Below are 12,493 nucleotides of genomic sequence, written 5' to 3'. Positions count from 1 at the left end.
CCACTAGCCCAAAATCGTAAACTTGTCAAAATCATAAATTCCAGTAGATGACGCTCGCGTCACGTTCTAAAGGAAACTGTCATTTTTAAAATTTTGAAAATTTACGTAAAATTAATGTCACAATCGTTGACATAATTGACAAAATATTGATCTGAAAAATAATTCGGTTTTTTTTTCAGCTTAATAAACGTAATATCATTGTTTCAGATTTTATATTGAATTACTAAAATACCAAGTATCTGTAATTTTTATGTTCCAAACTGTGAACACGTTGAGAAAAACGAAGTTACCTACTTTAAATCGATTACTCGTTTCAGATCATTTTTGTCTCTTCGATTAATGCGGAAAGTAAGCCGTTAGAAAAGCCTGCACTATGCCCATGTGTTCAAAATCATTTGATACAAACTACACCCATTTCATTTGGAAATGCAGTTTCGTTTTAGCTGCTGAATTTTTAACAATTACTCGTTTTTTCTTTTTGGAATAATTCGGAAAATAAACCGCTAGGAAAGCTAAATCTTCAAAGTGATTTGTTAAAATCTATTTAAGTCCAAGACTATTTTGTTTTGATTTTGGTCTACAAATCGATTTAAAATTAGGTGGTACTTATAATTCTGACATAATAAAGTATTTAGATGCAATTAATTGTGAATTGTAAATGAATGGTGAAGGACTCGAATTATTAAAGGAATTATAGACAGCTACTGTGGTGTTTGATTATGCTTTTAGAAATTTGGAAATTTTAAGCACACCTAAACTCTGTGACCTAAATGTAAATTTATATATTTCAAAAAGAACTAATTACTATATTTCCGTACAAAATATCATAATTTTTTATGTATTTGATTTAGTTTTAAAAAAATAATAAAAATATACAACTCACAAAACACAAAAGCGTTTTTTTCGCAAACGAAATTTAGCAAAGGTTCAAACCAAAAGAAATAAATTCCATTGGAGCGCGAACATATAGCTCCCTCAATCGGTCATTTTTTGACAGTGGGCAGACTTTATATTACTGTCAATCAACGCAGACGACGCATTTAATAATTAAAAAACTTTTGTTGTTGGTGAAGTGACCCAGTTAGGACATTTCGCTGATCTTTGCTGATGTCTGCATGGGTTACTCAACCATTGCGACTACTTTTACGGAATATTTTCAAATATAAAGAGGAAAACCTGTTAAACCCCGTGATTTGTTTAGTGACTAGATACTCCATAGGCTTTGAAAACCAGTTTAAATATTTTGTTAAAGATGTTGAGGTCTAAAAGAACTTCTTTATGACTCATTTAGTAATTTGTCTGTGAAATTTGCGTGCCTCATCAAAAACGTTTTTATTGCCTTAATCCGTCTAAAGAAATTACGATTCCGGTCCGTTCGTACATAAAGCGAAGTCTGTTTTTTTTTGTTCTCGGGCGACATATGGGCCGACTCTAGTTTTTATGTGATTTCCACGCTTTTGACGTTCCGTCGTTACAATAGCCAGTAAATATTTCGTCTGGCCCGTCGAACATAATGACTCATAAATCGCGAGCAAATGAATCAAAGCACAAACAAAAAGAAAGAACAGAGGATAGCACACACACGCCAGCCACCATAAGCGCATCAAAGAAAATCCAAAGATAAACATTGATTTTGGAATCGGTGGTCGTCCACCGAAGCACAATAATAAATAAGAGAAGAAAAATAAGTGTGTTTTCTTTCAATCGTTTGGAGCAGGCGGCCCCGCTAACAAATCACCGACTCGAATCGGCCAACCGCAGGCCAAGATGGCTCATAACGCACACTTGTACGTGGACCACAAGACTCCTTTATCAATATACGCCGCAATAAATGGCTCACGCATGACGAACTTACTGTTTTACGTGCTGATTGTGTTCGGCGGTGATATTGCGATGCCGAAAACTTGCCAGAACGTTTCAATTTACGATCTGTTACAGCGCTTTCAGAGACGATTTCTCATACATAAAATATTTACTGGTGATAACTGACCGATTTTCACAGCACTTTACAACCGGAAACGACGACTTAAACCGCACAATAAATCCGCACGAGCGAGCGCCGCGATTAACGACGGCCACTTTTACCGCGAGTTTACACTCCCCAGAGACAACACTTTGAAAAATATTGCCAAAATATCGAATACACTTGCAGCCAAATACAACATACTCGTGTCGCATGAAAATGGGCGATTTTTATGAATTTGATAAAATTCTTAAAAGTCGGTAAATAAGTCATTTACGGTGTAGTGTTTTACGGTAATAACTACTTAATTAAATTAATTGTTATTTACAGTTCCATTTTTCTACTTACACGTGTGCATTTTTCACAGGGACACGCAACTGTTTTGATCTTGTTATGTCAAGTGAGGTTTCAGTGACATGCGAGCTTGGAAAACTTAATTTTGTGTTCATTTTACTAAATATATGGTTATTATTTTAATACATTTGAGTGTGCTCAAAATTTGGTGGATGCGCCGGGATAAAAAGTTGGCGTTTTGTACCTTACATTTGTCGCCACTGAAAATTGAAAATTCAGTAAACTGAAACGTTTATGGCCACTGTTCCCAACAGTTTCAATCTAAAATGGAGGTTTAGTTTATTCCACAATATCACATTTCTGCAAGGAAAATACCTTAAGAACTTATTTATGCAAACGTAAATTTCGCTGCACCGAAGCGAGTAAACAATGCGAAAAGCATCATCATTGTGGAGAATATACGATTATTACTTTGAGCGGAAAGATAAGCCTTTGAAGCCGGCGATTTTAAATTAATTAAAAACAGAGTGTTTTTTGTGGACTATCGGAAATTAAAATGGATTTTCCTAATATTATCGAGCATCATTCAAAACGTGTCTGAAACACTGACCTAGACTTCGAAAATAGAAATAGTACGCGGCGTACTGGAAGATCGATAAAAATAAACAACTATTTGAATTTCAAAGCACACCTACTTGTTAGTACAGAATAGATTATCTGAGCATTGGACTGTGTTCAATTTTACAATAAAGAGTGCTTTTTTCAAAGTCGCATTAATTAAGTTTAAACAAGGTTGTGTTGTGTCATAACAAGATAATTTCGGTCGTCACGAGGTGAGATGGGAATCGAGCTTTAAAAAAAGCGAAAAAACATCGCGATAAATCATCGTTCTTGACTGCCCCACTTCCACTGTTTCGATATCTAAAATAAGAGCAAGTATTCCTTTTGTTTACCCTTTGTAGCTTTGATCCCTATTGTTTCGTTTTGTTCATTTTTTGTCTGCATAAACACTCGAAAAATTCCACTGGAGCAGTGTCGACACATCTTGTTGGAAAATTAATTGGCGGCTTTGCTCTAATTTAATGGATATTTATTACTTGATACAATTAAACTTCTAAAGCCCAATGGGCCTATTTATAGGAGAAACTAGTTAAATTGTTACAAAGTTGGCACGCTGTAAAGAGATTATCTTGTGTAAATTATTTAAGAGCAGACCTAATTAACTTTATCGGATATTTTAAAAGGATTATTTTCGCTCGGGGAAGATCATAACATTGGCGATGATAAATACTGACTAACGAAATTAACTTAAAAGCTGCTTAGGCAACGCGGCTTTACTTAAAATAATTAATCGGGAGTATCCATTCGCATGTAAAAATTTCGTTGAGGATTGAGATAATATCTCATTTCTTGGGTAAATTGCTCTACTTAAACAAACAATCAATCCAGACGAGAACAGTGCACTAGCTGGGAGCACATTTCCTAGTCCTCGTGTGAAATTACAAGAATAATTGTATTATTGCAACTTCCTGGAGTAACTCGAACCAAGTAAGTAGTCGGAGTGAACGAAGATGTTTGCCGAAGGGTGGAAACGTATAATCGAATGGCGCCCTTCCAACTATCGCAACTAATTGTTTCGATAATTTATCCATTTACAATCCGGTTTATTTACTCGGTTATAATTTAATTATCTCTCTTGTTTTCTCAAACATATCGTTTCCCTAATGTAAATCATGTGTATACGATATTGTCTCGCCGAAATCGTTTTCGACTCTCCGAAATACGTGAGACACATCTGTTGACGTGCTGGCGAGCTTCAATTGCGTCATTTTCACAGCTTTAATCAATTTTATGGCCGAAATATGCTTCATTGCTCTCTCACTTCCATTACTCCGCGGTTATACAAATTTCAACGTCTCGTTGCAACATCTCACTCTCTGGCTTCTTACCGAGAGAATATGAGATTTCTACAAGCGACCATAAATTCCAACAAGAGAAACATGAGAACGACCCGCTCGTAATGCATAACCGAATCGCACACGACTGCGAGCATTTATTGCGAGCGCGTTTATTGTCCCGATTTTTAGTCGCCAATTAACAAAATGAATAAAGCCAAAATGAAAAACGGTCAAGTATTTTTAATGTGTGGTATTTTTCGTTTTTGGAGTTTTTTTGGATCTCTGAAAACAGGGCTACTTATGCAGCGATATTTAATCAAAAATGGCCTATAAAATGATGCTATAAATTTAAGTAGTAACTCTTAGGACCGGTTTATAGAAGCGTTATTAATTTAATTCGCAATTAAATTTTAACAACGATTTAAATTTAACAAAGCTTTATATAGAAGCGTCATTAGATTAATCTGCAATAAAATGCGTGATTTACAGATCACGTGAACATATTGAATAAGTTTGATTGGTTAACTTTTAACAACGAATCAAATTTTAACAAAGCTTTCTATAAACCGGCTCACATTCTGACTGTATTGATAAGAATTTCATAGCATTCGCAATTAGAGGTACGAAAACTACATTTGTACTACAGGGTGAGTCTGATAGAAGTTTTTTTTACTGTTTTAAAAAATGTAATAATCGGGCTGTAATTAGCGTTTGCTATTCAAATATCTTACATTTTTCTGCATGCATGTAAATTTTTCAAAATTTTCCTACCTTTACTTAAAATTAAAATTAACTAATAGCACAGCTAATAGTTTTTTATATGCCAAGAGATTTATAAGGATTTTAACGACCGATAGGCTGGTCAGAGGGTCGCTAGGTACGTTGCTCAATGTTATTAACACCTAATAATTCCTATATTTTTATTTTTTACTAAAATAAACTTTTACAAAAAATAAATTTTTGTTACTTTTTGGCTTTTTTGCAGTACTAGTTTTTTTTTATAAAAAATGCGTCGCTTTGTAAAGGGTAGTAAAAAAAGTAAAATCCCGAACTAATTACAATAAAAAAGCGAAGAAAACACGTTTGGTTTTGGTTCTGGCAAAGTCTGAAACAATGCACAGGACGGAATGAGTTGAAGAAAACTGGTTGGAGGAAATTGTGGGTTATAAACCTTTTTTATGGTTACCGGATCTAAGACAATGTTTGACTGCAATATTCTAGAACGATGTTTTGAGTAAAACATTCTTCCTTAAATTGTTCCTAGTTCTAAAATTGCGTAAATTAAAATTTTTAATTTTTACTTAATTATTTTTTGTGGACAGTGAAATTTATTTGCATTTTTTTGCTCAAAACAACATTTATGCATCGCTTGTTTTAAAACCACATGTGAAATATGATTTTTTTTAGCGTTTCGTTATAAAATAATCTATTAATTAAGTAATTAATTTGAATTACAAGAAATTGTAGAAAAATTTTGAAAAAATACGTTGTTAGAAAAAATATTAAATATTTGATAATGATAACATTCGCTGGATTTTGTGTGATAATTTGTCTTTGAGTACAGAAAAAAACATATTTTTAGCAAATTCACCTCGTATAACTTATGAACCGTTTGACAATACTTTTTATTTGGTAATAATAAAACTACAAAAACGGGATTTTTGTGTTTTTCCGATTTTTTACTCTCTAATTAACAGTACTTTTTTGTTGCTCAAATCAAAAGTATTATCAATTAGTCATAAGTAATTAAACTTGTGACGAGTCTATCCAAAATATCAACATGTGTGAATTTTATTGAGGAGATGATATCCCTAGTAAGTAAATTAATTGTAGCATTTTCGATTAATTCATCGAAAATTCACAAAACACTATCACTAGTAATTACCTGATTATTCATCCCATTTGTTAGTTATTATCGTGCTAAATTCTGAATTGAGCCATTTACATTTCGAATAGTGTATAACTACGTGTAAGCAACTGCTCAGTACTCATTTGTCTTTTAAAGACACCATACTAGTTATTTGACTCACATCCATTTGCACTATTTTGTAACAACTAAGTTAATTTTAAGATAATTATTGCTTTCTTCCTAAAATATGGGGAAACCAGTAATATCACAAGGATTCAGGATATGTGGCATAACTTTGAAAACTTTGGAACATCTCTTGGCTTTGGAAGTAATAACAGTGGCAGTCCGGCTAGCAATGTCAAATGTTTTCATAGGTTGTACTGGTTTAGCCATATTTTAAGAAGAAAAATATGCGCACAATTTAAAAATGAATAACACTGGCTGATTCAGAAAGACTGTTGCGAACAAATTTAAATGTATTTTTCTTAATAATAATTTGCACACTCCAGCCGGATTCCATTATTCTTAACAAATATTAGACGTACAACCGCATAAGACTGTGGGATTGTTCGTATCCTTTAATATTAAAAGTTGGTCTTGTCCAAAATCAGTAACTCCGGATTAGTCTGTATAAAACAGTGCAAATACTCGTACGCAGTAAAGGAAGTATGTTTTAAAAAATTGTTGTAGTGTCTTTAAAAGAGAAGATAGTAAACGCAGACAAATAATTGGATAATGAAAATAACTAATGTATTTTTGTGAATTTAATTTAAATTTTATTTTGAGGTGGACAGCTACCTCTCAGTAATTTTATTTGAGTGCTACTTTTATTGCTGCGGACGTCGTTCACTCAAAATTCATACTTTTTGCTTCTTGGTTTTGTGCTGACCTTAGTTTAAATTGAAATTTGTTTCAAATGATACATTCAGCTATGTTGCAAGCTATACTTTTTTATTAGTATTTGACGACTTCAAACAATAAAAGATGTAGTGTCAAAAAGGGCAGAAAAACGGAAGAAAGTATTAAAAATGGCCCGAAAAAGCTGCAAGCTGGAGTTGAGGTGATATATCCAATTTTTGTATTTATATTTACTAGAGTTTCTTTATTTGGAGAGTTGGGACACTGAACGTCAAACCGAGCCAATTTTGTATTATGTGAATAAGGTATATATTTTTATCCTTTTTTAATAAAATTTTTGTTAGCAACTTATGTCAGAGGTTCATGTCGAAAATACTTTCATGGTTATAATTTTTGTCAAATGAATAAAATTTTACGTTATTTTCAACCAGAGCCTACGTCTACCAGAGTCTACATTTCTGAAATTTGTTGATTTTATTTTAATATTCAAAACAAAACTTAAAACATGCTTCAATGCTTAAAATGCTTTTCTTTCAGTCACAATTTCTAGTTAAACATCTCGTCCCAAAAATTGATCATCAAGAACTCTTCATTTTTCCCGTCGTCTTTTTAAATTTAAAAAAAATGATATTAAAGGTCTTCTCGTGTGACAAGCGTAACAAATCGTGAATTCGAATAACTTTATAATTTGAAATAGAATATAAAGTTTACGTTGAAGCTAAAGGCGGCCAAGCAGCGACAGTTTAAACTTTCCTAAAAATTAGACCCAAATTTGGGTTCAAGTACCTACGTATTTTGTAAATGCAATGACAAATTCAGAAAATCTCTGAAAATGTTTCGCAGTTATAGTGCAAAAACTAATTAATGTCGATCGCGGCAGTCGTAAAATTTATTATTTGTAAAGATAGGACACGAGTTATTCTTTAAATTAGCTTCATTGTATGCCAATTTTTGACGTTTAAATATTTTTGCATCAATTCGAATAACCGTGTATTTATAAACGTCGCTATTTTTATTCAGTATTTCGTAGGTACATCGATCAAATACGTACGTTTTAGGTGTGACACCAATTTATTCAATTTTGAATTATCATATTTTGTTCTCAGAATGATAGATTTGTCACCAACTTGTAGTACGAGACGATTTTACTATTTGTTAGAAAAAGAACCATCTTAGTGCAAAACTGAAAGAATCAATTAATAAACCATAGAAGGGGACACGATTAAAGCTGTCAAATTCGGGTCGCAAATATTGAAAGATGAAGAAACGCTGTCCTAGTCCAATAAAAACGAAAGCTCACGGGACGTTCCGGGGCGATGATATCGTCCAGTTATCCGGTGTATTAATTTAAAAGCAGCAGTGGTATCGCGGCGGACAACTCCGGACAGCAGATGGATGTGGTGACTTGAGAGTTGAATTATAGAGGAGTTTGAAGCGAGCAGCTGGTGTCACACGAGGCGACGCACTCCACGGAAATGAGTATATATATGAAGAGAGACGCGACTCGACTCCCTAAATAAATCCATCTTTAAATGCATGCGACCGTTAGTTTGCTTATTTTTCGATCCGCGTTGTCAATTTTTAACTTGTGTGCATCCATTATGCAGCTAGTGTTCGACGATTGTAGGAAAATTATTCGATGTCTGTGTGTGTGTTGCGACGCTTTAAAATAGTGCTGAACTATTTCGGGAAAATTATTCTAAAGTGCATCGGACAATCGTAGCGATTCCTGCTGGCCTGCATCTCTCGAGGGATTCCTGGCTATTTTCAGGGCGAGATCGCTACGCTGACTTTTACATTCGAATATTATCGCAAAGCACTCGTCACTGTTCATGGATTTGCGCCATTATCGAATAAAAAGGCCGGAGGAACTTTTATTTCCCACTTGTAGCTGCTAGGAATGTCGCAGGAGTTGCACAAGTTGACAGGCTTTTTGCATCTTTTCGGCCACTACCTCTGTTATTAATGGTCAGAAAGAAGTGTGGATGTTTTGCTTTGGGTTTTGGGCGAGTTACTCGCCCGCTGTATAATTCTGTAATTTCGTCCTTGCAGCGAATGGATGGGGTATTGGGTGTGTGATTTTCGAATTCAACAAGCGTTAAGGAAACGCCATAACTACAAGCGTCCTAGCGTTACGACTTCGCTTAATAGATACAAAAAGAAGAGAGGGTCTGCTTTTCGCTTAAACAAAAGGTCTAGGCAATGCATTTGAATTGTTGCTTAAACATTTACGTTTATGGTGATTATAGTGGAAGGTCCGGAAGTCGTTTCCGGTCGTTGTTTGTGTGTCTGTCGTGCGATTTTTGAAAGAATCTGTGATCGATTTTCGGGGGCGGTTCGCTTGATTGTTGAACGTGTCCTTCGACGTCAGCGTGGTGGAGGGTTGATTTTACGGTCCGCGCGCCGAATGTGCTGATGCTGCTCCCAGATGGGCCGACTTTTGCCTCTACTCACAACTCGAACGACCGACGGATGTCCTTATTTATCGGCGAGTCCTTGCCGACCTTCTGATTTATGGCCGGCTGGGAGTTTTTGTATACTTTATTATAAGGATCACTGTAAATACCAAACGGGACGACCCAGACTTATCTGAGACATCGTATTCTGCAAGATTTAATGACGCTTTTTGCTGTCAAAAACGGAAAACGGACTTATTTACTGCCGGGCGTATAATTGCATTTACGATTTTTAAAATATTATTCGAGAAATATCGGCGAAGTGAGAAGGTGATTGGTGTCGAGGGAGTTGAAGCGTTTCCATTGAAGAGTGTGGAGCACTTGCTATGGTAATTGAATGCCTCTCATTACCGCTAATCCAGTTGACCCGGTGTGGGCTTCAAGTCCCTCAGCAATCAACCGTCACAACATGGCCGCTGTTCACTTAGCTCATTCACTATCTAGATGTCGATGGGATGGTCATTATGAGGTCAACTGCCGATAATTGTCTATCAAAAATTACTTTATTAAATTTTCTAGAGGCGTACTAAAAGTGTAAATAGCATCAGTATTACAGTTTAGCAGTGCGTTTACTGCTTAAAGAGTTCTTCCAGAAACTATCGTCTATCATTAAAAAGATTTTAAAAAGTTAAAAACTTGTACATTCGGTTCATTTTCATAAAAACCATTGTGGTGGAAATTGGGTACTCTAGGCATTAACTTTTATATGAGTTGTTTTGGTAACAGGTTAGTCAATTCCACCACAATGTTTTTTATGAAAGTGAACCGAAATTGGATATATTGCTCAATATTTTATTTTACAAATAAAAAAACTTGAATTCTTGAAATACTTAATTTAACATACAATTAGAGGCCTATTTCATAAAACTTTTTACAAGTGATTTACTTGTCATTTGTATACTTTTTCTGTAGTAATGTAATGTAATAATAAATTTGTTACTTGTTAAAATCAACTTGCAATTTTAATGAAATGGGCCCCAAGTATGATCTAATTTTTTCGTAATGATAACGACTTTTGACAAAATGTTGTTAAAAATGAATATTTTACTTTTAACACTAAATTTTCGCCAGCACGTGGTGATCAAAGGATAAGTAAACCTAACCATGCTTTGTTCAAAAAAAGAAAGGAATAACTAATCATAATAATTTAGATTTCCATATAGTCAACATATAAAATTGTTGGGCAAATTGGAGAGGAAAATAGTTCAAATTTCAAATTCTCTGAAGATTCCGAATTTGCCTTTATTTGTTATCCACAACTTGCAGAGTTTTTGAGCTTTTGGTTAAAGTTTATTTTTTATTAAAATTGGATAGTTTGGACAATTGAAACGTCATATTTTCGAGAATTCTGAGGACCGGTTTATAGAAACGTCATTAATGTAATCCGCACTTAAATCCATAATTAACTGACGAATTGAATTGAACGAATTTGATTATTCACGTTACTAACGTCTAACAACCTTTTTTCATTTTATCATACCAACTTCAGTTTTTCTGGCGGAAAATTGTATAGGGTTGTAAAATTGTCTTTCTTTTTTATCTGTAGTTACCAGCCTTTGAGATCTCGGTTAAAGTTGGGTTCCTCAAAACAGAAATAAGGATTAATTAGAGTCTCTTACTGGGTGCTTTTATTTATTTGTTATGGTAATCTATTTTATTTCTTATCTACCAGTGGTTTCTCCTAATTAGATATCAGTTAAAGTTTGAGGAACTGGTTAAAATTTAGTTTGTAAGAAACCAAACACCTCTGGACATATCATTTTCTTTAGCAATGTGGAGAATGAAAACAAATCAAAGTAAATTTTTCTTATGAAAAATTGTCCAAAATTAACCTTATTATTCATCTACACCTGATCCTCTTTGTGATATATGTCAAAATTCTTCAAGAATACAAGTAATGGAAGAAAGAGATGGGTGCTTTTAATTGTTGTTTTTATCGAAGTTAGACAGTTCAGGCAGCTTTAATCATTTGAGAGTTGAAGTATATATCAATAATTGTTTAACACCCTTCTTCTCTTGGGGTAAAATTTTAAAAAGCGTAAACACGAGTTTCTTCTTTTTCTGCGAGTACCAATATTCCTGGTAATATTAGATTAATTTGTAATTAGTTATATTAAATTAATTAGTACATCATCAACTACTTTAAAAATGTAATCATTTTTCAAGGATAATTTTTTTCGAAATTTCTTTTAGTTTTCTAGTTATTCAATTTTTTTTTGTTTGGCACTACTACGGCGATTTTTTTTTGGTATAAGATTATGTCTTAAAAATTACTTCTTATTCAATAATTTTGTTTTTGAACCAGTGTTTTTTTTTGAATTATTAAAGTTGCGTTCCGAGCTCATTATGAGGGTTTTCCGAATTTGACTGAAAAGGTGTTTTTATTCGAGTAATTTGGATACAACTACTTCGGCCAAATTCTAAAAACTTACGTAACGAACTCGGAATGCAACTTTAATAATTTATTTTCAGAGAACCACTGGTTTAAATACAATATTATTGAATCAGAAGTAATTTATAGAGCATAGTCTTTTACCAAAAAAACATCGTGGTGGTGTGCCATTTAAAAAAACAAAATGTTTTAATAACTCGAAAACTAAAAGGAATTTCGAATTTTTTTTAAATGATAAAATTTTCATAGTACTTGATGATGTAATTGTTTGTTTTTTTTTTTTTGAAGGCACATAGTTTAGGCACAAAACACTTGGTTTTATACTTTTACCCAACGCTGTATTTTTGAATAGAAAGAGAACACTACAGCATTCTTGACAATATTTTCAATATGTTGCGCATTGTGAACTGTACAATTTTCGCGCAACAGTCTAGTTATTATTGTTTTTAAATGGTGTTTCTATACTTCGCTGTTTTTGACTTTTGACTTATATTCAATCATCAACATTTTTTGTTTACCCTTAAAAGTGCTCGCTATTAGCATTTTTCTTGATAAGGATATTTTTGTCTTTCTGAAAAAATAAGGGATCCATTATTTAAACTTAATATGTATTTATCTATTGGTTTACAAATGGTTTAAAAAAGTTGCTTTTTCTCTTGTAAAAAATAAACTCTTTGGTGCTGTCTTTTTCATACTACCATTTTCTGGATTGCAGCAAATAATAATAAAAGAAGCAGTTGGAACGAAATTTTATTTCTGAATTTAAAAATGTTTTCAGGTACC

The 12,493-nt window shown here is 33.5% G+C and overlaps 1 protein-coding gene across 12 annotated transcripts in view; it reads left to right on the top strand.

The window, feature by feature from the left end:
- Camta (Calmodulin-binding transcription activator) overlaps positions 1 to 12,493 on the top strand; it is a 219,397-nt gene that overhangs the window by 115,983 nt on the left and 90,921 nt on the right. The window lies entirely within an intron of this gene.

Source organism: Tribolium castaneum, chromosome 2, assembly GCF_031307605.1.
Source record: "Tribolium castaneum strain GA2 chromosome 2, icTriCast1.1, whole genome shotgun sequence".
Lineage (NCBI taxonomy): Eukaryota > Metazoa > Arthropoda > Insecta > Coleoptera > Tenebrionidae > Tribolium > Tribolium castaneum.
The sequence above is the reverse complement of the archived record's forward strand: the minus strand, read 5'-3'. Positions and strand labels throughout refer to the sequence as shown.